Source organism: Pseudophryne corroboree, chromosome 8, assembly GCF_028390025.1.
Source record: "Pseudophryne corroboree isolate aPseCor3 chromosome 8, aPseCor3.hap2, whole genome shotgun sequence".
In the NCBI taxonomy this organism is placed as follows: Eukaryota; Metazoa; Chordata; class Amphibia; order Anura; family Myobatrachidae; genus Pseudophryne; species Pseudophryne corroboree.
In genome coordinates this window covers 165,989,303-166,008,297 of record NC_086451.1, presented here as the reverse complement: position 1 = coordinate 166,008,297, position 18,995 = coordinate 165,989,303, and the positions used below count along the sequence as shown (strand labels likewise).

The 18,995-nt window shown below is 47.4% G+C and overlaps 13 non-coding genes and 4 pseudogenes across 13 annotated transcripts; 2 read left to right on the top strand and 15 right to left on the bottom strand.

Annotated features, from left to right (window-relative positions):
• Window positions 1–7,359: 7,359 nt before the first annotated feature.
• LOC134950461 (U1 spliceosomal RNA) lies at window positions 7,360–7,523 on the top strand. The gene has a single exon (XR_010183377.1). It is a non-coding gene; the product is annotated as a U1 spliceosomal RNA (small nuclear RNA).
• Window positions 7,524–7,675: 152 nt separating this feature from the next.
• On the top strand, window positions 7,676–7,810 carry LOC134952147 (U1 spliceosomal RNA; annotated as a pseudogene).
• Window positions 7,811–9,869: 2,059 nt separating this feature from the next.
• Window positions 9,870–10,033, bottom strand: LOC134950901 (U1 spliceosomal RNA). The gene has a single exon (XR_010183737.1). It is a non-coding gene; the product is annotated as a U1 spliceosomal RNA (small nuclear RNA).
• A 671-nt stretch (window positions 10,034–10,704) lies between these two features.
• On the bottom strand, window positions 10,705–10,866 carry LOC134952091 (U1 spliceosomal RNA). Its single transcript, XR_010184702.1, has one exon. It is a non-coding gene; the product is annotated as a U1 spliceosomal RNA (small nuclear RNA).
• Window positions 10,867–11,018: 152 nt separating this feature from the next.
• LOC134951369 (U1 spliceosomal RNA) lies at window positions 11,019–11,182 on the bottom strand. Its single transcript, XR_010184122.1, has one exon. It is a non-coding gene; the product is annotated as a U1 spliceosomal RNA (small nuclear RNA).
• Window positions 11,183–11,877: 695 nt separating this feature from the next.
• On the bottom strand, window positions 11,878–12,019 carry LOC134953481 (U1 spliceosomal RNA; annotated as a pseudogene).
• A 145-nt stretch (window positions 12,020–12,164) lies between these two features.
• On the bottom strand, window positions 12,165–12,319 carry LOC134953162 (U1 spliceosomal RNA; annotated as a pseudogene).
• A 671-nt stretch (window positions 12,320–12,990) lies between these two features.
• Window positions 12,991–13,153, bottom strand: LOC134953011 (U1 spliceosomal RNA). Its single transcript, XR_010185360.1, has one exon. It is a non-coding gene; the product is annotated as a U1 spliceosomal RNA (small nuclear RNA).
• A 152-nt stretch (window positions 13,154–13,305) lies between these two features.
• On the bottom strand, window positions 13,306–13,469 carry LOC134951607 (U1 spliceosomal RNA). Its single transcript, XR_010184316.1, has one exon. It is a non-coding gene; the product is annotated as a U1 spliceosomal RNA (small nuclear RNA).
• Window positions 13,470–14,161: 692 nt separating this feature from the next.
• On the bottom strand, window positions 14,162–14,303 carry LOC134952710 (U1 spliceosomal RNA; annotated as a pseudogene).
• Window positions 14,304–14,455: 152 nt separating this feature from the next.
• On the bottom strand, window positions 14,456–14,619 carry LOC134951739 (U1 spliceosomal RNA). Its single transcript, XR_010184424.1, has one exon. It is a non-coding gene; the product is annotated as a U1 spliceosomal RNA (small nuclear RNA).
• Window positions 14,620–15,290: 671 nt separating this feature from the next.
• LOC134952331 (U1 spliceosomal RNA) lies at window positions 15,291–15,453 on the bottom strand. The gene has a single exon (XR_010184880.1). It is a non-coding gene; the product is annotated as a U1 spliceosomal RNA (small nuclear RNA).
• Window positions 15,454–15,605: 152 nt separating this feature from the next.
• On the bottom strand, window positions 15,606–15,770 carry LOC134952096 (U1 spliceosomal RNA). Its single transcript, XR_010184706.1, has one exon. It is a non-coding gene; the product is annotated as a U1 spliceosomal RNA (small nuclear RNA).
• Window positions 15,771–16,443: 673 nt separating this feature from the next.
• Window positions 16,444–16,606, bottom strand: LOC134952207 (U1 spliceosomal RNA). Its single transcript, XR_010184780.1, has one exon. It is a non-coding gene; the product is annotated as a U1 spliceosomal RNA (small nuclear RNA).
• A 152-nt stretch (window positions 16,607–16,758) lies between these two features.
• On the bottom strand, window positions 16,759–16,922 carry LOC134950506 (U1 spliceosomal RNA). Its single transcript, XR_010183413.1, has one exon. It is a non-coding gene; the product is annotated as a U1 spliceosomal RNA (small nuclear RNA).
• A 674-nt stretch (window positions 16,923–17,596) lies between these two features.
• Window positions 17,597–17,759, bottom strand: LOC134952206 (U1 spliceosomal RNA). Its single transcript, XR_010184779.1, has one exon. It is a non-coding gene; the product is annotated as a U1 spliceosomal RNA (small nuclear RNA).
• A 152-nt stretch (window positions 17,760–17,911) lies between these two features.
• LOC134950505 (U1 spliceosomal RNA) lies at window positions 17,912–18,075 on the bottom strand. The gene has a single exon (XR_010183412.1). It is a non-coding gene; the product is annotated as a U1 spliceosomal RNA (small nuclear RNA).
• Window positions 18,076–18,995: the final 920 nt, after the last annotated feature.

Here is an 18,995-nt window from a genome sequence, read left to right as displayed (position 1 = left end):
CTTGCCCTTGTTACACATTATGGCAGACAGCGTGCCCTTGTTACACATTACGGCAGACAGCATCCCCCTTGTTACACATTACGGCAGGCAGATTCCCCCTTGTTACACATTGCGGCAAGCAGATTCCCCCTTTTTACACATTGCGGCAAGCAGCTTCCCCCTTTTTACACATTGCGGCAGGCAGATTCCCCCTTTTTACACATTGCGGCAGGCAGTCCCCCTTTTTACACATAGCTGCAGGCAGATTCCCCCTTTTTACACATAGCGGCAGGCAGATTCCCCCTTTTTACACATTGCGGCAGGCAGTCCCCCTTTTTACACATAGCTGCAGGCAGATTCCCCCTTTTAACACATAGCTGCAGGCAGATTCCCCCCTTTTACACATAGCTGCAGGCAGATTCCCCCTTTTTACACATAGCGGCAGGCAGATTCCCCCTTTTTACACATAGCGGCAGGCAGATTCCCCCTTTTTACACATAGCGGCAGGCAGATTCCCCCTTTTTACACATAGCGGCAGGCAGTCCCAAGAAAGAAAGAGAAGAAAGAAAGAAAGAAAGAAAGAAAGAAAGAAAGAAAGAAAGAAAGAAAGAAAGAAAGAAAGAAAGAAAGAAAGAAGAATTATACTTACCCTCTCCGCTGGCTCAGGCTCCTCGTGCAGCTTGACGATTCCCGGGCAGTAGAGAAGGAGGAGGAGGGAGGTGGAGGAGGGAGCCGCAGCAGCGCTGTGTTATTGGTGGAGGCGCTGCTGCTGCTGCCCCTCTGCTTCACTATAGGCTGTTCTCGGAAGACAGCCTATAGTGAAGCAGAGGGGCAGCAGCAGCGCCTCCACCAGTAACAAAGCGCTGCTGCGGCTCCTTCCTTCACCTCCCTCCTCCTCCTCCTCCCCCCCGTGCCGCTGCTCCTCTCATCTCCAAGCGACCCTCCTCCCTCTTCGTGTGTTACAGAGGTGGCAGCGTGTCTGGTGCTGCGGCTGCTGCCCGTAGTGCCCTGGCCTGATCTGTTCGTTACGACGGGCGGGCGGCGGGAGTCGCAGGACGCAGACCCGACGGGAGCGCTGGTGTGCGGCTGCGGCATGATACAATGAGTCATTGTGACTCATTGTAATGCCGGCGGCTGTGGGCCCTTGAGTGCGGCGGGGCCCCAGTGCAATGCACTGCCTGCCCTGCCAGTAGTTCCGCCCCTGGTGCCCCCCACTGGTGTGGGCTCCTGCAAGAGAGCCCCAGCGTCATGCAGTGGATTTGGCAGAAGCATTGGACTCTGCTCCTGCGATCTTGAAGAGGCTTCTTGGAGTCAGCATCAGCATTCCCTTGGTGAATCCACAATGCCCTCCTATCCGAGACTGCCATGAAATTGGCCCGTGAGCACTTGTGCCCGGTGTAGGATTTTTAAATATGTGTAGTTTACTGTATGCAAGGGTTTAAAACCTTTTAGGAACTGATATCTAAGGTGTATTACATGTAGTTTAAAAAAAACAAAAAAGGTTTATTTTATGGCAGTAGTTTCCAAACTGGGGTTCTTGCACTGGTAGCATAGTTTGGTGGTCCAGGACCAATTAAAATTACTTATACTTTATTAAATTGGCAAAACCATTCCCTCACAACATAACTGAACCTGAGGATGACATGCTATAAACACAATTTACTTAATTTTATATTTTTTTCTGAATTTCTCAATAAAAAAAACTTTGGCCTAGGGGTGCCGTGAAACAAATTTTGATACTATTTATTTATATAGTGCTCTTTCTCCAACAGGACTCAAGGCGCTTGAGATATGGCTTCTGGAACTGAACACAGGATTCTAAATGTGGCTGTACCAAGGACCTATACAGTGGCATTACAGGTTGAGTATCCCTTATCCAAAATGCTTGGGACCAGAGGAATTTTGGATATCGGATTTTTCTGTATTTTGGAATAATTGCATACCATAACGAGATATTATGGTGATGGGACCTAAATCTAAGCACAGAATGCATTTATGTTTCATATATACCATATACACACAGCCTGAAGGTCATTTTAGCCAATATTTTTTATAACTTTGTGCATTAAACAAAGTGTGTGTACATTCACAGAATTCATTTATGTGTCATATACACCTTATACACACAGTCTGAAGTTCATTTAATACAATATTTTTAATAACTTTGAGTATTAAACAAAGTTTGTGTACACTGAGCCATCAAAAAACAAAGGTTTCACTATCTCAGTCTCACTCAAAAAAGTCCGTATTTCGGAATATTCCGTATTTCGGAATATTTGGATATGGGATACTCAACCTGTATTACTTTTTTCTGCTACTGGTTCTTTACCTATGCAAACAAGCATCTGACTTGCCTTTCCTATTGCTTTGTTACATTGCTCACCTGAAATAGTAATACTTAGATAGCTTTCCTCTTGCCATTATAATGCCCTTAATATTATAGTTAGCCTTTGTATTTTTGAGACGTGTATGATTTTGCATTTTTTGGCATTAAATGTTGCCATGTTCTTGACCATTCCTCTAGTCCAGGGGCGGAACTGCCAGAGACAACGGAGTCAGTTGCCGCCGGGCTCCAGCCCTAAAGGGGCTTCCTCCATTGCCCTCCGGCTGTTACGTGCCCTTCCTACTAAATAGACAAAGGCGCTACCAGCAGGGTCTCGCAGTTTGTACATTCCATGCCGTAACACCCTTCTTTCCACCTTTTTAAAGACCCAGCCCAGCAGCCTCGCCGCTGCCACCACCGCTAGCTGCAGCACTGCCAGCGGTGGGGTGCCCCTGCTTCTTCTCACACCACAGATAGCTGGGCAGCACTGCAACTGCCTGCCTGATTGCTCCGCCCCCTTCCGGCTCCCAAGCACCTCTGCTGCCCAGTGATCCAGGAGCCTGCTTCTAGGAAGAAGTGGCCGAGCTTCAGCAAGCGAGTCTGGACACTGGCGGAGGAAGCCATGATAACCAGATAATGGGGAGTGGAGAGCCAGTTCCAAGGTAATACTTTATACAGCTGGTTGAGATCCTGGTCGGTGGATATGGATTCCAAGAAAACCCTGGAGGTGCTTCCTTTCAAGGGAGACACTCTCTTTGGAGAAGACCTCAATAAGATTGTAGCTGATCTGGCTACTGCTAAAACAGCTTGCCTACCTAGTATGACTCCTACCACGCAGAAGGCTAAAAGTACTTTCCCTTGGCCCATTCATCCTCAAGGTAAAGCATACCCAAGGTCAGGCATACCCAAAGCAAGCTCATGCTTCCAGACCTGCCAAGCCCAGACTGAAGCAAGCCTGGGCTGCCCATCAGCCTGCTTCCAAAACGGACAAGCCTGCCGCATGACGGTGCAGGCCTCCCTCTGGGGGATCCCAGGGTGGGGGGCCCGACTTCTAGGTTTGGCATAATTCTAAGCTAGAGAATTCTGTTTGGAGCTCACCTTGTACTTTGTGAAGAAATAATCAGCATTGTGGCTGAGCAGATACATGTAGTGTGTGGCTGCAAACTGCATGGATCTGCTGCGTTGTAATGCTGATACTTTTTTTTTCAAAGTACCAATAGCTTCATATAATGTTCACAATTTTTATGCAGGATCAAATAGCTCAATAGGTAGGGTGTTTGATTAGAATTCAACAGGTTATAGGTTTGAATCCTGGGTATGGTAGTTTGAGATGTGTTATTTAATAAAGTATGTTGTTCTGACTGCCGGCATCCTATCACCTGGGATATCATACTAAATAAATGGATTTGATTTTTTTTAAAAAAAATTTTTTAAACTAGGGACAATTTCCAGATACTTTTCTTTATAACTGAGATTGCCCCCTGGAACTTCACATCAGTTGACAACTATGCATGAGTGGGCAGTGCTTGCTCTGGATCTGCCCACCCATTTATGTGCCGTCATAAAAGAAAGCACAACTGACAGTTATCCTGGGCGTACACTACACAATTATCTGTCAGGCTATCTATCCAGTCTGGATGGATGGAATGAAAATCTGGTAATGTATAGGAGCAAATGTCAATTAACCATTTGCTCCCAAACACTAGAAAAGTGGTCAAAAATGGTCATTACACAAATTGGTTAAACCCAAAATTTAACCAATTTGTTTAGGGGACCATTTTTGTCCATTTTCTAGTGTTTGAGAGTAAATCGTTGATAGTCATTTGCCCACATAGATAACCGGATTTTTATTCCAACCAGCCAGTGTTGGAGATATGGTCTGCCAGATTACATAATGCATACCAGAGCCATAACTAGACTTTTTGGTGCCCTGTGACAGATAATTATATGCCCCCCCCCCCCTCCCCATTTTTGCAATATGGACAAAAGGCGCATGCCTTGTGGGGAAGGGGCATAACAAGATTGGTCTCAGAGAAAGCACATGAGATATGAAGATATATCTAGTATACTTGACACTCAATGGTTTGTGGTATTGCCGGGGTGCCCTCCTTAAATGCATATACAGTCACACATGGCGTGTTTGTGCAAATGGCATATCAGCAGTCAGCACTAACTGGTGACATGCCATTTGTACAAGTAAGCCATGTGTGACTAGTATATAAACATACTTTATTAAATAACACCTCAAACTATCATACCCAGGATTCAAACCTATAACCTGTTGAATTCTAATCAAATACCCTACCCATTGAGCTACTTGATCCTGCATCTATTCTAACCTCCAAAAACAGATTCAGTTGCATTTTCCAGCGTGTTTTGTTTGCGCCTTTGCAAATGTCTTACATCGACAAACTTATTTAGTACTATTTTGCAAATAGGGTTACATTGTCGCAACATTGTGTTCCCAAATTGCTTGATTTTTTTAAATGCAACAATTGATAAAGACACCTGATAATTGCTCTGTGGAGTCTTATTTTGTGTCTACTTCTTATCTACATTTAATTCCCTACCTCTAATCAAGGCATTTTTAAATGCTGGGGGCTGCCAGGACGTGAGGCCTACCTAGACTTTAGATCTGAATTTGAATGTACTTGTGAACTAACTTAATTTCCTACTTCTAAATTCATTCCTAAATTCACTACTTACATTAATCCTGTAGTTGGGCATTTTGAGCCTTCAATTGTGGGCATTGTTTTGTGTCCAAACCAGCAGCTGGTGGTGTGCATTTGCTGGAAAGGCATCGAAGACCTCCGATATGCTGCATCTCCTGATGTGTGTCTCCCTCAAGTGGCTGTCAGCAAATGCATGCTAGACACCCCATGCCAAGCTGATTGTGACATCACGGAACATGCATCATAGAACAGGCATGCTAGAATATGGGTCTTCAACCTGCGACCCTCCAGCTGCTGTGGAACTACATATACCAGCATGCCCTGCCTCAGTTTTAGCATACCTTAATAGCAAAACTGTGGCAGGGCATGCTGGGATGTGTAGTTTCACAGCAGCTGGAGGGCCACAGGATGAAGACCCATGTGCTAGAGCCAAGCCGCAGGTACATTGAATGCTAGCAAGCTGAATGTTTAAATCATTTTTGTACCGCAGCATTCCAATGCGGAAGATTCCATGGAACCAGAGATTATTCCATTGAGAAGGACATGCTGCCTGGATGACTGCACTGTGCAAATTAAATCACGGAGCCAGTTGGCTTGTGGGTGGCTCTGGTGACTGGGTGGTTGGGTGGGCGGTGTGTCGGAGGTGGAGCACATGCAAATGAATGTGTATCATCCAGCTAGTGAGAGTGAAAACTCATGCAGGAGTGTGCCTGCTTGTCAGTGGGTTATGCACCTTGCCAGGCGTCAAATCTACATGGAGCAGCTGGAGGGGACAAGAGCAGGTTTGCAAAATATAGATAGAAGAGCATATATGCTGGCGCATTCTCCATGATTGTGTCAGCTTATGTTTTGGTGCACTGCACTTTCCTTCACTAAGTTTTAGCCATTTTGGTTAAATGCAAGTGTAGTTGCTTCTCGCCCTTTTGGCAGTGATCTTGTATCGTGGTTGAAGAGTCTGCTGGAGGGATTGTTTTCTTCATTGGCGAGAGACTGAAGATATTCCAGGATGGAAGGCTTGGGAACACTATCCGTTTTTCAGTTGTGGAAGAGTTGAAAGACCGGATTGGACTACATTCTATAGTAAAGGATATCTTTGTATTTATTAATCCTCCCTTTATATGTGTCTGTCTTTCAATAAAGCTTCGGGCTTGTGATTCCCTCACCCTCTTACACTCCACACACATAGCCTTATTAACTGTTGTATTATTGTATTGTTTAAATGTATAGTGCAGTTCATGATTTATAGTGTAGGCTGGCCTGTGCTGTAGTTCTTGAACTGTACTATACCGACAGCATTTGTATTGTGTTTTGGCTGTGCTGCAAAACGGTACTTATGTGTGTAATGTTTATGTATGTTTTTTTGCTTCTTTATGTCAATAAAGACTGCTTTTTCAATCCAATATCTGAAAACAATCAATGTTTATCTTTGATGGCAATAGAAGTGGTATGATATTTGCTGCTTTTGAAAGGCAATATCTGATATGTCCCCTATCTGGGAACCATATATTAAATGGCTTTTCAGAAAAGGGAGATGGGAGAAGAGCTTTCAGTACTTGTAGGACCGATGCTCATTTCCTATTCTAGCCTCCAAAAACAGATTCAGTTGCATTTTCCAGCGTGTTTTGGATGCGCCTTTGCAAATGTCTTACATCGACAAACTTATTTAGTACTATTTTGCAAATAGGGTTACATTGTTGCAACATTGTGTTCCCTAATTGCTTGATTTTTTAAATGCAACAATTGATAAAGACACCTGATAACTGCTCTGTGGAGTCTTATTTTGCGTCTACTTCTTATCTCCACTATTCTGACTTCTCCTGTCTGCTTACTTTGTGCCTTCCAACGCACAATGCGAACTACAGGTAGTGCTGCAGGGCCCACACCCTTTTAGTTGCCTTACAGAGCAGCTCTGGAGCTATTACAGTGCCCAGCTGCTGCAAGTAATCAGCTTGAATGCTTCAGGGGCTGGGGCATAGCCAACATGAGCCCCACACCGAAGTAGGGTGGAGGTGTTTAATGCGAACTAGGGGTCATCCAAGCGCCGCAAAAGGCCGCCATGCCCTGCACGCCCCTTTTCTCTTTTCATATGCAGACGAGGGTTGAAGCCAACTTTGACCCACTGCTTGGATGACATCACCATAAGCAAATCCATCTGCTGCAGGCCTTCCCCCAGGAATGCTTGCACTAGTTGTTGCATTTTGTTTGTTGTTTGGGGGTGCTTCAGTATTAGGTAGCCTTCTGCCCTCCCATGTTCATCTGAAAATATGTGTTCTCCCTGCAGTTGTTGTCCCCAGATGAGAGTTCCCTTGTGCTGCCTCAGTTGAATCTCCTTTACTTGACAGAGATGTGCCTGAGCAGCGGCCCTCCCCAGCCCTATCCCAAATCATACTTATTTTGCATAGGAGATACCATGGTCATGAAGATTGTTCTCCCAGGGTGAGGTTCATTCATTGCATTCTGGGTGTGCTGACCCCTGTGATTTCCCCAAATGTGGGAAACTTGACAGCATTATTTGTGGTAGTGGGGGACTGTGTTTGTGCTTTCCTCTGGTCAGCTCTGGTAAAAGTCAGATTTCTTTGTCTCAGATCTTCCTCTAGCCTTGTTCTTCTTTCGAGAGTTTCCTTGTGCTGCCTCAGTTGGATCTCCTTCACTTGACAGGGGGGTGCCCGAGCAACGACCCTCCCCAGCTCTAGCCCAACTCCTACTTACCTGCCAGGTGAGATACTATGATCATGAAGGTGCTTCTCCCAGGGCAAGGCTCACCCATTGCACTCTGGGTGTGCTGCTCCTGCGATTTCCCCAAATGTGGGAAACTTGACTGCATAATTTGTGTTTCCCCTGTTCGGCTCTCGTATAATTCAGATCTCTTTGTCTCAGGTCTCTCTCCAGCCTAGTTTGCTGTCTGTTTCCACTTCTCTTTTCTTGAGCCGCTCCCTTCTATGCCCTTGCGCACTATCCCAGGATAATTATTGTAGCTGGTCTGCGGGTAACAGCTCTCAGATCCACTTCTAGAAAAAATGCAACAATGTAATTTGAGTGACAAACTGCAGAGATGAACGCTTTCTGTGACTGCTGCACAGGGATCACACAAACTCTATTCATAGGGCTGACTTCACTTAGGGGAGATGTTCTCGCCCCGCAAAGAAGTGCGAGTATATACCGCACTTACGGTACCATTGGATTTACAGATATTTTTTTGCAATACACTATGGGGGTCATTCTGAGTTGATTGCTCGCTATTTAAAACGGTGGAGTTAACATATCTCACGTGGAAGGTGGTCATGTTATTAGCCTTGGCTTCGGCTAGGCGAGTGTCGGAATTAGCGGCTTTGTCACATAAAAGCCCATATTTGGTGTTCCATGTGGATAGAGCGGAATTGCGGACCCATCCTCAATTCCTACCAAAAGTGGTCTCATCTTTTCATATGAACCAACCTATTGTGGTGCCTTTGGCTACGCGTGACTTGGAGGATTCCGAGTTACTTGATGTGGTCAGGGCTTTGAAAATTTACGTGGCCAGGACGGCTAGAGTCAGGAAAACTGAAGCGCTGTTTGTCCTGTATGCAACCAACAAGATTGGTGCCCCTGCTTCAAAGCAGGCTATTGCTCGCTGGATTTGTAACACGATTCAGCAAGCGCATTCTATGGCTGGATTGCAGTTACCGAAATCGGTCTAGGCCCATTCCACGAGGAAAGTGGGCTCTTCTTGGGCGGCTGCCCGAGGGGTCTCGGCACTACAGCTGTGTCGAGCTGCTACTTGGTCAGGTTCAAACACCTTTTCAAAATACTATAAGTTTGATACCCTGGCTGAGGAGGAACTCATGTTTGCTCAATCAGTGCTGCAGAGTCATCCGCACTCTCCCGCCCGTTTTGGAGCTTTGGTATAATCCCCATGGTCCTTACGGAGTCCCCAGCATCCTCTAGGACGTTAGAGAAAATAAGATTTTAAACCTACCGGTAAATCTTTTTCTCGTAGTCCGTAGAGGATGCTGGGCGCCCGTCCCAAGTGCGGACTACTTCTGCAATACTTGTATATAGTTATTGCTTCAATAAGGGTTATGTTAGAGTTGCATCGGTCCTGCACTGATGCTACAGTATGTTGTTTTTTCGTACTCATAACTGGGTAGTTTATCACAAGTTATACGGTGTGATTGGTGTGGCTGGTATGAATCTTGCCCTGGATTAACAAAATCCTTTCCTCATACTGTCAGTCTCCTCTGGCGCATAGAGTGAGGAGCCAGTGCACACCCAGAACTAAAGTCTTTCTTAAAGTGCCCATGTCTCCTGCGGAGCCCGTCTATCCCCATGGTCCTTTCGGAGTCCCCAACACCCTCTACGGACTACGAGAAAAAGATTTACCGGTAGGTTTAAAATCTTATTTTCTACTTTATTCTTTTCTATCCTAGTTTATTACGACCAACTCTCATCCAAGGAGTTTGATATTCTACTACCTGCATGCAATTTAAATTGCTTAAATTGTTTATATGGTTGATTTGTCCTTCACAACCCATAATCTGCAACTTGGATGTACTTGTGTCATTGAAAATCTTATAATAAAAATGTTTATATATTGAAAAAAAAAGTTATAAGACATATGCATTCAATATTTGAAGAAACAAAATAAAATAAAGCTATGTATTGGGTTTCACTAACAAGCACATTGGAAGACTTGACTACTGTTAAAAGACATGCATTACATGGTATAGAGCCACAAACCACAATGTAGTAAAATAAAAACAAACTTACATGTGCTAGAGCTGGGGAGGGTCGCTGCTCGGGCAGCCCCCTGTCAAGTGAAGGAGATCCAACTGAGGCAGCACAAGGGAACTCTCGAAAGAAGAACAAGGCTAGAGGAAAATCTGAGACAAAGAAATCTGACTTTTACCAGAGCTGTCCAGAGGAAAGCACAAACACAGCCCCCCACTACCACAAATAATGCAGTCGAGTTTCCCACATTTGTGGAAATCACAGGGGTCAGCATACCCAGAATGCAATGAATGAACCTCACCCTGGGAGAACAATCTTCATGACCATGGTATCTCCTATGCAAAATAAGTATGATTTGGGATAGGGCTGGGGAGGGCCGCTGCTCAGGCACATCTCTGTCAAGTAAAGGAGATTCAACTGAGGCAGCACAAGGGAACTCTCATCTGGGGACAACAACTGCAGGGAGAACACATATTTTCAGATGAACATGGGAGGGCAGAAGGCTACCTAATACTGAAGCACCCCCAAACAACAAACAAAATGCAACAACTAGTGCAAGCATTCCTGGGGGAAGGCCTGCAGCAGATGGATTTGCATATGGTGATGTCATCCAAGCAGTGGGTCAAAGTTGGCTTCAACCCTCGTCTGCATATGAAAAGAGAAAAGGGGCGTGCAGGGCATGGCAGCCTTTTGCGGCGCTTGGATGACCCCTAGCTCGCATTAAACACCTCCACCCTCCTTCGGTGTGGGGCTCATGTTGGCTATGCCCCAGCCCCTGAAGCATTCAAGCTGATTTCTTGCAGCAGCTGGGCACTGTAACAGCTCCAGAGCTGCTCTGTAAGGCAAATAAAAGGGTGTGGGACCTGCAGCACTACCTGTAGTTCGCATTGTGCGTTGGAAGGCAAAAAGTAAGCAGACGGGAGAAGTCAGGATAGTGCGCAAGGGCATAGAAGGGAGGGGCTCAAGAAAAGAGAAGTGGAAACAGACAGCAAACTAGGCTGGAGAGAGACCTGAGACAAAGAGACCTGAATTATACGAGAGCCGACCAGGGGAACACAAATTATGCAGTCAAGTTTCCCACATTTGGGGAAATCGCAGGAGCAGCACACCCAGAGTGCAATGGGTGAGCCTTGCCCTGGGAGAAGCACCTTCATGATCATAGTATCTCACCTGGCAGGTAAGTAGGAGTTGGGCTAGAGCTGGGGAGGATCGCTGCTCGGGCACCCCCTTCTCAAGTGAAGGAGATCCAACTGAGGCAGCACAAGGAAACTCTCGAAAGAAGAACAAGGCTAGAGGAAGATCTGAGACAAAGAAATCTGACTTTTACCAGAGCTGACCAGAGGAAAGCACAAACACAGTCACTCACTACCACAAATAATGCAGTCAAGTTTCCCACATTTGGGGAAATCACAGGGGTCAGCATACCCAGAATGCAATGAATGAACCTCACCCTGGGAGAACAATCTTCATGACCATGGTATCTCCTATGCAAAATAAGTATGATTTGGGATAGGGCTGGGGAGGGCCGCTGCTCAGGCACATCTCTGTCAAGTAAAGGAGATTCAACTGAGGCAGCACAAGGGAACTCTCATCTGGGGACAACAACTGCAGGGAGAACACATATTTTCAGATGAACATGGGAGGGCAGAAGGCTGCCTAATACTGAAGCACCCCCAAACAACAAACCAAATGCAACAACTAGTACAAGCATTCCTTGGGGAAGGTCTGCAGAAGACGGATTTGCATACGGTGATGTCATCCAAGCAGTGGGCCAAAGTTGGCTGGAACCCTCATCTGCATATGAAAAGAGAAAAGGGGTATGCAGGGCATGGCGGCCTTTTGCGGCGCTTGGATGACCCCTAGTTCGCATTAAATACCCCCACCCTCCTTCTGTGTGGGGCTCATGTTGGCCATGCCCCAGCCCCTGAAGCATTCAAGCTGATTTCTTGCAGCAGCTGGGCACAGTAACAGCTCCAGAGCTGCTCTGTAAGGCAAGTAAAAGGGTGTAGGCCCTGCAGCACTACCTGTAGTTTGCATTGTGCATTGTAAGGCACAAAGTAAGCAGACGGGAGGAGAAGTCAGAATAGTGCACAAGGGTATAGAAGGGAGGGGCTCAAGAAAAAAGAAGTGGAAACAGACAGTAAACTAGGCTGGAGAGAGACCTGAGACAAAGAGATCTGAATTATATGAGAGCCGACCAGGGGAAACACAAATTACGCAGTCAAGTTTCCCACATTTGGAGAAATCACAGGGGCAGCACACCCGGAGTGCAATGGGTGATCCTTGCCCAGGGAGAAGCAACTTCATGATCATAGTATCTCACCTGGCAGGTAAGTAGGAGTTGGGCTAGAGCTGGGGAGGGTCGCTGCTCGGGCACCCCCCTGTCAAGTGAAGGAGATCCAACTGAGGCAGCACAAGGGAACTCTCGAAAGAAGAACAAGGCTAGAGGAAAATCTGAGACAAAGAAATCTGACTTTTACCAGAGCTGACCAGAGGAAAGCACTACCACAAATAATGCAGTCGAGTTTCCCACATTTAGGGAAATCACAGGGGTCAGCATACCCAGAATGCAATGAATGAACCTCACCCTGAGAGAACAATCTTCATGACCATGGTATCGCCTATGCACAATAAGTATGATTTGGGATAGGGCTGGGGAGGGCCGCTGCTCAGGCACATCTCTGTCAAGTAAAGGAGATTCAACTGAGGCAGCACAAGGGAACTCTCATCTGGGGACAACAACTGCAGGGAGAACACATATTTTCAGATGAACATGGGAGGGCAGAAGGCTGCTTAATACTGAAGCACCCCCAAACAACAAACCAAATGCAACAACTAGTGCAAGCATTCCTGGGGGAAGGCCTGCAGCAGATGGATTTGCATATGGTGATGTCATCCAAGCAGTGGGTCAAAGTTGGCTTCAACCCTCGTCTGCATATGAAAAGATAAAATTGGCATGCAGGGCATGGCGGCCTTTTGCGGTGCTTGGATGACCCCTAGTTCGCATTAAACACCTCCACCCTCCTTCGGTGTGGGGCTCATGATGGCTATGCCCCAGCCCCTGAAGCATTCAAGCTGATTTCTTGCAGCAGCTGGGCACTGTAACAGCTCCAGAGCTGCTCTGTAAGGCAAGTAAAAGGGTGTGGGCCCTGCAGCACTACCTGTAGTTTGCATTGTGCGTTGGAAGGCACAAAGTAAGCAGACGGGAGAAGTCAGGATAGTGCGCAAGGGCATAGAAGGGAGCAACTCAAGAAAAGAGAAGTGGAAACAGACTGCAAATTAGGCTGGAGAGAGACCTGAGACAAAGAGATCTGAATTATACGAGAGCCGACCAGGTGAAACACAAATTATGCAGTCAAGTGTCCAACATTTGGGGAAACCGCAGGAGTAGCACACCCAGAGTGCAATGGGTGAGCCTTGCCCTGGGAGAAGCACCTTCATGATCATAGTATCTCACCTGGCAGGTAAGTAGGAGCTGGGCTAGAGCTGGGGAGGATCGCTGCTCGGGCACCCCCCTGTCAAGTGAAGGAGATCCAACTGAGGCAGCACAAGGGAACTCTCGAAAGAAGAACAAGGCTAGAGGAAGATCTGAGACAAAGAAATCTGACTTTTACCAGAGCTGACCAGAGGAAAGCACAAACACAGTCCCTCACTACCACAAATAATGCAGTCCAGTTTCCCACATTTGGGGAAATCACAAGGGTCAGCATACCCAGAATGCAATGAATGAACCTCACCCTGGGAGAACAATCTTCATGACCATGGTATCTCCTATGCAAAATAAGTATGATTTGGGATAGAGCTGGGGAGGGCCGCTGCTCAGGCGCATCTCTGTCAAGTAAAGGAGATTCAACTGAGGCAGCACAAGGGAACTCTCATCTGGGGACAACAACTGCAGGGAGAACACATATTTTCAGATGAACATGGGAGGGCAGAAGGCTGCCTAATACTGAAGCACCCCCAAACAACAAACCAAATGCAACAACTAGTGCAAGCATTCCTGGGGGAAGGCCTGCAGTAGATGGATTTGCATATGGTGATGTCATCCAAGCAGTGGGTCAAAGTTGGCTTCTACACTCATCTGCATATGAATAGAGAAGAGGGGCGTGCAGGGCATGGCGGCCTTTTGCGGCGCTTGGATGACCCCTAATTCGCATTAAACATCTCCACCCTCCTTCGGTGTGGGGCTCATGTTGGCTATGCCCCAGCCCCTGAAGCATTCAAGCTGATTTCTTGCAGCAGCTGGGCACTGTAACAGCTCCAGAGCTGCTCTGTAAAGCATGTAAAAGGGTGTGGGCCCTGCAGCACTACCTGTAGTTTGCATTGTGCGTTGGAAGGCACAAAGTAAGCAGACAGGAGAGGTCAGAATAGTGCGCAAGGGCATAGAAGGGAGCGGCTCAAGAAAAGAGAAGTGGAAACAGACAGCAAACTAGGCTGGAGAGAGACCTGAGACAAAGAGATCTGAATTATATGAGAGCCGACCAGGGGAAACACAAATTATGCAGTCAAGTTTCCCACATTTGGGGAAATCACAGGGGCAGCACACCCAGAGTGCAATGGGTGAGCCTTGCCCTGGGAGAAGCACCTACATGATCATAGTATCTCACCTGGCAGGTAAGTAGGAGTTGGGCTAGAGCTGGGGAGGGTCGCAGCTCGGGCACCCCCCTGTCAAGTGAAGGAGATCCAACTGAGGCAGCACAAGGGAACTCTCGAAAGAAGAACAAGGCTAGAGGAAGATCTGAGACAAAGAAATCTGACTTTTACCAGAGCTGACCAGAGGAAAGCACACACACAGTCCCCCACTACCACAAATAATGCAGTCAAGTTTCCCACATTTGGGGAAATCACAGGGGTCAGCATACCCAGAATGCAATGAATGATCCTCAACCTGGGAGAACAATCTTCATGACCATGGTATCTCCTATGCAAAATAAGTATGATTTGGGATAGAGCTGGGGAGGGCCGCTGCTCAGGCACATCTCTGTCAAGTAAAGGAGATTCAACTGAGGCAGCACAAGGGAACTCTCATCTGGGGACAACAACTGCAGGGAGAACACATATTTTCAGATGAACATGGGAGGGCAGAAGGCTGCCTAATACTGAAGCACCCCCAAACAACAAACCAAATGCAACAACTAGTGCAAGCATTCCTGGGGGAAGGCCTGCAGCAGATGGATTTGCATATGGTGATGTCATCCAAGCAGTGGGTCAAAGTTGGCTTCAACCCTCGTCTGCATATGAAAAGAAAAAAGGGATGTGCAGGGCATGGCGGCCTTTTGCGGCGCTTGGATGACCCCTAATTCACATTAAACACCTCCACCCTCCTTCGGTGTGGGGCCCATGTTGGCTATGCCCCAGCCCCTGAAGCATTCAAGCTGATTTCTTGCAGCAGCTGGGCACTGTAACAGCTCCAGAGCTGCTCTGTAAAGCATGCAAAAGGGCGTGGGCCCTGCAGCACTACCTGTAGTTTGCATTGTGCGTTGGAAGGCACAAAGTAAGCAGACGGGAGAAGTCAGGATAGTGCGCAAGGGCATAAAAGGGAGCGGCTCAAGAAAAGAGAAGTGGAAACAGACAGCAAACTAGGCTGGAGAGAGACCTGAGACAAAGAGATCTGAATTATACGAGAGCCGACCAGGTGAAACACAAATTATGCAGTCAAGTTTCCCACATTTGGGGAAATCGCAAGAGCAGCACACCCAGAGTGCAATGGGTGAGCCTTGCCCTGGGAGAAGCACCTTCATGATCATAGTATCTCACCTGGCAGGTAAGTAGGAGTTGGGCTAGAGCTGGGTAGGGTCGCTGCTCGGGCACTTCCCTGTCAAGTAAAGGAGATCCAACTGAGTCAGCACAAGGGAACTCTCGAAAGAAGAACAAGGCTAGAGGAAGATCTGAGACAAATAAATCTGACTTTTACCAGAGCTGACCAGAGGAAAGCACAAACACAGTCCCCCACTACCACAAATAATGAAGTCGAGTTTCCCACATTTGGGGAAATCACAGGGGGTCAGCATACCCAGAATGCAATGAATGAACCTCACCCTGGGATAACAGTCTTCATTACCATGATATCTCCTATGCAAAATAAGTATGATTTGGGATAGGGCTGGGGAGGGCCGCTGCTCAGGCACATCTCTGTTAAGTAAAGGAGATTCAACTGAGGCAGCACAAGGGAACTCTCATCTGGGGACAACAACTGCAGGGAGAACACATATTTTCAGATGAACATGGGAGGGCAGAAGGCTGCCTAATACTGAAGCACCCCCAAACAACAAACCAAATGCAACAACTAGTACAAGCATTCCTGGGGGAAGGTCTGCAGAAGACGGATTTGCATACAGTGATGTCATCCAAGCAGTGGGCCAAAGTTGGCTGGAACCCTCATCTGCATATGAAAAGAGAAAAGGGGTATGCAGGGAATGGCGGCCTTTTGCGGCGCTTGGATGACCCTTAGTTCGCATTAAACACCCCACCCTCCTTCGGTGTGGGGCTCATGTTGGCAATGCCCCAGCCCCTGAAGCATTCAAGCTGATTTCTTGCAGCAGCTTGGCACTGTAACAGCTCCAGAGCTGCTCTGTAATGCAAGTAAAAGTTTGTGGGCCCTGCAGCACTACCTGTAGTTTGCATTGTGCATTGGAAGGCACAAAGTAAGCAGACAGGAGGAGAAATCAGGATAGTGCACAAGGGTATAGAAGGGAGGGGCTCAAAAAAAAAGAAGTGGAAACAGACTGCAAACTAGGCTGGAGAGAGACCTGAGACAAAGAGATCTGAATTATATGAAAGCCGACCAGTGGAAACACAAATTATGCAGTCAAGTTTCCCACATTTGGGGAAATCACAGGGGCAGCACACCCAGAGTGCAATGGGTGAGCCTTGCCCTGGGAGAAGCACCTTCATGATCATAGTATCTCACCTGGCAGGTAAGTAGGAGTTGGGCTAGAGCTGGGGAGGGTCGCTGCTTGGGCACCCCCCTGTCAAGTGAAGGAGATCCAACTGAGGCAGCACAAGGGAACTCTCGAAAGAAGAACAAGGCTAGAGGAAGATCTGTGACAAAGAAATCTGACTTTTACCAGAGCTGACCAGAGGAAAGCACAAACACAGTCCCCCACTACCACAAATAATGCAGTCAAGTTTCCCACATTTGGGGAAATCACAGGGGTCAGCATACCCAGAATGCAATGAATGAACCTCACCCTGGGAGAACAATCTTCATGACCATGGTATCTCCTATGCAAAATAAGTATGATTTGGGATAGGGCTGGGGAGGGCCGCTGCTCAGGCACATCTCTGTCAAGTTAAGAAGATTCAACTGAGGCAGCACAAGGGAACTCTCATCTGGGGACAACAACTGCAGGGAGAACACATATTTTCAGATGAACATGGGAGGGCAGAAGGCTGCCTAATACTGAAGCACCCCCAAACAACAAACCAAATGCAACAACTAGTGCAAGCATTCCTGGGGGAAGGCCTGCAGCAGATGGATTTGCATATGGTGATGTCATCCAAGCAGTGGGTCAAAGTTGGCTTCAACCCTCGTCTGCATATGAAAAGAGAAAAGGGGCGTGCAGGGCATGGCGGCCTTTTGCGGCGCTTGGATGACCCCTAGTTCGCATTAAACACCTCCACCCTCCTTCGGTGTGGGGCTCATGTTGGCAATGCCCCAGCCCCTGAAGCATTCAAGCTGATTTCTTGCAGCAGCTTGGCACTGTAACAGCTCCAGAGCTGCTCTGTAATGCAAGTAAAAGTTTGTGGGCCCTGCAGCACTACCTGTAGTTTGCATTGTGCATTGGAAGGCACAAAGTAAGCAGACAGGAGGAGAAATCAGGATAGTGCACAAGGGTATAGAAGGGAGGGGCTCAAAAAAAAAGAAGTGGAAACAGACTGCAAACTAGGCTGGAGAGAGACCTGAGACAAAGAGATCTGAATTATATGAAAGCCGACCAGTGGAAACACAAATTATGCAGTCAAGTTTCCCACATTTGGGGAAATCACAGGGGCAGCACACCCAGAGTGCAATGGGTGAGCCTTGCCCTGGGAGAAGCACCTTCATGATCATAGTATCTCACCTGGCAGGTAAGTAGGAGTTGGGCTAGAGCTGGGGAGGGTCGCTGCTTGGGCACCCCCCTGTCAAGTGAAGGAGATCCAACTGAGGCAGCACAAGGGAACTCTCGAAAGAAGAACAAGGCTAGAGGAAGATCTGTGACAAAGAAATCTGACTTTTACCAGAGCTGACCAGAGGAAAGCACAAACACAGTCCCCCACTACCACAAATAATGCAGTCAAGTTTCCCACATTTGGGGAAATCACAGGGGTCAGCATACCCAGAATGCAATGAATGAACCTCACCCTGGGAGAACAATCTTCATGACCATGGTATCTCCTATGCAAAATAAGTATGATTTGGGATAGGGCTGGGGAGGGCCGCTGCTCAGGCACATCTCTGTCAAGTTAAGAAGATTCAACTGAGGCAGCACAAGGGAACTCTCATCTGGGGACAACAACTGCAGGGAGAACACATATTTTCAGATGAACATGGGAGGGCAGAAGGCTGCCTAATACTGAAGCACCCCCAAACAACAAACCAAATGCAACAACTAGTGCAAGCATTCCTGGGGGAAGGCCTGCAGCAGATGGATTTGCATATGGTGATGTCATCCAAGCAGTGGGTCAAAGTTGGCTTCAACCCTCGTCTGCATATGAAAAGAGAAAAGGGGCGTGCAGGGCATGGCGGCCTTTTGCGGCGCTTGGATGACCCCTAGTTCGCATTAAACACCTCCACCCTCCTTCGGTGTGGGGCTCATGTTGGCTATGCCCCAGCCCCTGAAGCATTCAAGCTGATTTCTTGCAGAAGCTGGGCACTGTAACAGCTCCAGAGCTGCTCTGTATGGCAAGTAAAAGGGTGTGGGCCCTGCAGCACTACCTGTAGTTCGCATTGTGCGTTGGAAGGCACAAAGTAAGCAGATGGGAGAAGTCAGGATAGTGCGCAAGGGCATAGAAGGGAGCGGCTCAAGAAAAGAGAAGTGGAAACAGACAGCAAACTAGGCTGGAGAGCTCTTCTGTCTATATTTTGCAAACCTGCTCTTGTCCTCTCCAGCTGCTCCATGTAGATTTGACGTCTGGAAAGGTGCATAACCCATTGACAAGCAGGCACACTCCTGCATGAGTTTTCTCTCTCACTAGCTGGATGATACACAATCATTTGCATGTGCTCCACCTCTGACACACCACCCACCCAACCACCCAGTGACCAGAGCCACCCACAAGCCAACTGGCTCCGTGATTTAATTTGCACAGTGTAGTCATCCAGGCAGCATGTC